This window comes from Zea mays, chromosome 3, assembly GCF_902167145.1.
Source record: "Zea mays cultivar B73 chromosome 3, Zm-B73-REFERENCE-NAM-5.0, whole genome shotgun sequence".
Taxonomy (NCBI): domain Eukaryota; kingdom Viridiplantae; phylum Streptophyta; class Magnoliopsida; order Poales; family Poaceae; genus Zea; species Zea mays.
In genome coordinates this window covers 37,965,943-37,970,645 of record NC_050098.1, presented here as the reverse complement: position 1 = coordinate 37,970,645, position 4,703 = coordinate 37,965,943, and positions in this window count along the sequence as shown.

Here is a 4,703-nt window from a genome sequence, read left to right as displayed (position 1 = left end):
TGGGGGCAAGCGCAGACAGGGAGACAGTTGCGGGAACCCGTGCTGCACATCGCGGACAGTCCGCCATCCAGACGCGGATGATCCGACGCTTCTCCGGACGGTCCGGAGAACTCTAGCGGACGGTCCGGCCATGCTCAGGACTCGCAGCGGCCACGTACCTTCAAACCACGACGACCAGAGATAGGTACGTGGAAAACAAATACATTTAATGCAGTTGGTCGGCTGGTCAATTCCGGCCCGACTTTCGATCAATTGTTGTCTAAATACGTGAAAAAGAAGGCCGGCCCCAGTGACCGGCCAGCAAAGCGACCCCGCTCACCCATTCATGAGCAACGTCAGGTCAGGCTGATTGGACCACCCCACCAATCGGAAGAAATGAAAGGTCATACTGTACAATTGAGACCTAACATACCGACATGGACACCTCCACCGCCTTATCCGTCTATGCCATATCCATACACATACTTACCTCCACCATATGTCCCAAATCAAATATGGGGCGTGCCACCATATCCATTTGGGATGCCACAGTACCCCGCCTGGGGGGCACCCCAAACATCTGTTTTTGACAGGTTGGAGTCGCTAGTACAAGACCGATTGAGCGTTGCTAAATCCGGTCACCAGGCACAGGCCCAACAAGATTGCCGGACTACTCGGCCTCCAAGGCCGACCAATCCGGCAGGGGGGCATATGCCTGCGGCAACTCAAAGAACAACAAAAAAGGACATCATCAAAATAGGCACTGCAGATGTTGTCATACAGGAAGATAATAAAGGGCCGATAATTTTTGGCGAATTGGCCAACACAACCAAAAAGGATACGGCTACCATCAAAACAGCCGATCCAAAATATTCCATGCCTCGATGGTGCCCAGCGGGATTGACACGGTCCCAAAAGCGAAAATTACAGCGCCTAAGAGCAAAGGAGAGCCAGGAGAAGGATGCGGAAAAGATATTCAATGACACACATCCACAGTACCTGCCACCACAAAAGAAATGGAGACCAAAGGCCGTTGAGGAAAAACAAACGGCCACACTTGTGCAGCACCCTGCAGGTATGGCAGATAGCTCGGCCAGCAAGACTGGACAATCTGCATCAGGCACGGACCGTCCGGCCCCTGCGCGCGGACCGTCCGTCCTTCACCAGGAAGCCTCCAAACAACCTGCACCAGGCGCGGACCGTCCGGCCCTTGTGCGCGGACCGTCCGCCGTTCACCAGGAAGCCTCCGACGACACGCCGACATCAATGGAAGAGGACGACCTGCTGGGAGAAGACCTGGTTGACTACGAGGCTTCTCCAGAACGCCCAGGTATGGATGTAAATGTTATTACATTTTCCGCCGATTGTACTATTACCGGCGACGATGAACCTGTTGTTGCCCAGTTTGATTTTGGTCCTAAAGAAGCCGCCTTTACTAAACCAAAGGAATCGGTAAATCATTTAAAGCCGCTCTTTGTGCGCGGTCACATTGATGGGATACCGATTGCTAAGATGTTGGTAGATGGAGGGGCGGCTGTAAATCTAATGCCTTATTCATTGTACAGAAAATTAGGTAAACAAGATGACGAACTTGTCAAGACCAACATGACCCTCAGCGGTGTTGGAACTGATAGTTCGATCAAAGCCAGGGGAGTCACGTCCGTTGAATTAACCATCGGGACTAAGACCCTTGCTGCTGCATTCTTCGTCGTTGATGAGAAGGAAATTACAATCCTAGGCAGAGATTGGATTCACGCTAATCAATGTATACCTTCTACATTACATCAAATGTTAATACAATGTGTAGACGATGACATAGAACAAGTACATGCTGATGTATCGGCCTGCATCGCTGTGGCCGATGCCCCTGTACTCTGGACTTATGAGACTACTACATGTCTCACAGGAGTAGATTTTTCTGATTATCAATTCATAAGTATAGATAAGAAAGGTTTCATTCCTGTAATGCTAGAGCTGATGGAGAATCGGCTAAATCCTAAATAAAGTTTAAATGATGAATACACACAAAGTTCATGAGTCTTTGGTCACGGACAGTTCAGCTTCCAAGGCCGGATGGTCTGGTTTTTCACAAAAAGGTTTGAACTTTAAGACCGAACATCTATCGCAGCGAAAAGACAGTATTACGGATGATTCGGTCCCCGAGACCGAAAAGTCCGCCGTCACACAAAGATCATCTAATTCCTCTATAGGGAACATGATAGAGGAATTCAGAGATCTTGATAAACTAGGACAGGGGTTTACATCGGCCGATCCTTTGGAGGAGATTGACATAGGAGATGGTAAAACTCCAAGACCGACTTTTGTAAACAAGACCCTGGAGACCGATCCTAGAGATGAGATGATCGGTATATTGAAGGAATATTCAGATTGCTTTGCTTGGAATTATACTGAGATGCCTGGATTAAACCGAGAGATCGTAGAGCATCGGCTGCCTATTAAATCTGGTTTCAGACCTTTCAAGCAGAGAGCTAAAACATTTCATCCAGATCTTCTCCCACGCATCAAGGATGAAATCCACCGGTTGCTAGAAGCTGATTTTATCGGACCTTACAGATACGCAGAGTGGGTCTCCAATATTGTGCCGGTGGAGAAGGAGTCAGGTAAGCTTAGAGTGTGCATTGATTTTCACAATTTAAATAGAGCAATTCCTAAAGATGAATATCCCATGCCCATAGCCGACACATTAATCAATAAAGCATCAGGAAATAGAATTATTAGCTCCCTTGATGGTAATGCCAGATATAATCAGATTTTCATGGCCGAAGAAGATGCGTCTAAAACGGTCTTTATATGTCCAGGCTTCATTGGTTTATTTGAGTGGGTTGTCATGACATTTGGTCTGAAAAATGCTGGTGCTACTTATCAGAGGGCTATGAATTTGATCTTCCATGAATTGTTAGGAAACACTGTGGAAGTTTACATTGATGATATTGTAGTCAAATCGGCTGAGTTTAGTTCTCATATAGCTGATTTGCGCAAAGCCTTTGATAAAATGCGCCGGTATGGTTTGAAAATGAACCCACGTAAATGTGCTTTTGGAGTGTCGGCTGGTAAGTTTTTAGGATTTGTCATCCATGAACATGGTATAGAGATAGACCCTGACCGAATCAAGTCTATTCAGAATGTGGGACCTCCAACCTGTAAGGTCGAGGTACAGAAGTTTCTCGGCAAGGTGAATTACTTACGAAGGTTTATTTCTAACCTAGCCGGGAAGATTGATGTGTTCACCCCTATTCTTCGGCTTAAGAATGATGCCGAATTCGCTTGGGGGTAGAACAACAAGAAGCATTTGATCTCATCAAAAAATACTTATCTTCGGCTCCCGTATTAAAAGCACCACGAGCAGGAGTACCATTCCGATTATACATTGCAACTGAAGATAAGGTCGTTGGGGCTGTTCTGACACAAGAAACTGAGGGGAAGGAACATGTGGTGACATATCTAAGCCGAAGGTTGGTGGATGCTGAAACAAGGTATACTTTTATTGAGAAGTTATGCTTAAGCTTGTTTTATGCATGCACCAAATGTAGATGTTATTTACTGTTTAGTCATTGCCCTGTTTCTGGTCAAGCCGATGTGATCAAATACATGTTGCATAACCCAATTATGAGTGGTAGAATTGGTAAGTGGGCTTATGCACTCATAGAATATGACTTGGCCTATGAACCATTGAAATCTATGAAAGGCCAAGTCATAGCGGATTTCATTGTAGAACATCGGATTAATGATATTCATAAACTAGACATGTCATACCTCACTATTTGAGAGCACCTAGAGGGGGGGGGTGAATAGGTGATCCTGTAAAACTCGAAACTTAACTCACAAGAACTTGATTAGGAGTTAGCACAAATAATGCCAAGTGGCTAGAGAGGAGTCTTTGCAAGACACGATAACTACAAGAAGATCAATCAGAGATAGACACAGTGGTTTATCCCGTGGTTCGGCCAAGTCCAACACTTGCCTAGTCCATGTTGTGGCGTCCCAACGGACGAGGGTTGCAATCAACCCCTCTCAAGCGGTCCAAAGACCCACTTGAATACCACGGTGTTTTGCTTTGCTTTTCTATATCCCGTTTGCGAGGAATCTCCACAACTTGGAGCCTCTCGCCCTTACACTTTGATGATCACAAAGAAGCACAGAGTAAGGGAGGGATGAGCAACACACTCAAGACAAGAAATCACAGCAACACCACACACACAAGTCGCAACAAGAGCTCACAACACAACTCAATGAGTTCACAACTCAACTAGAGCTCTAATTGCTATCGCAAGGAATCAAAAGCGCGGAATCGATGTCTTAGTGCTTAGGAATGCTTAGAGAATTCTTGGTGTTCTCCTCCATGCGCCTAGGGGTCCCTTTTATAGCCCCAAGACAGCTAGGAGCCGTTGAGAGCATTCCAGGAAGGCAATTCTTGCCTTCTGTCGCCTGGCGCACCGGACAGTCCGGTGCACCACCGGACACTGTCTGGTGCGGATTTCTTTCCTTCTTTGGCGAAGCCAACCGTTGGAGCTTTGGAGCCGTTGGCGCACCGGACACTGTCCGGTGCTCCCTTCTAGCCGTTGGCTTGGCCACGCGTCGCGCCCGGATTAAGCGGCCGACCGTTGGCCCGGCGACCGTTGGCTCACCGGACACTGTCCGGTGCACACCGGACAGTCCGGTGAATTATAGCCGTACGCCGTTAATTCCTTCCCGAGAGCAGCAAG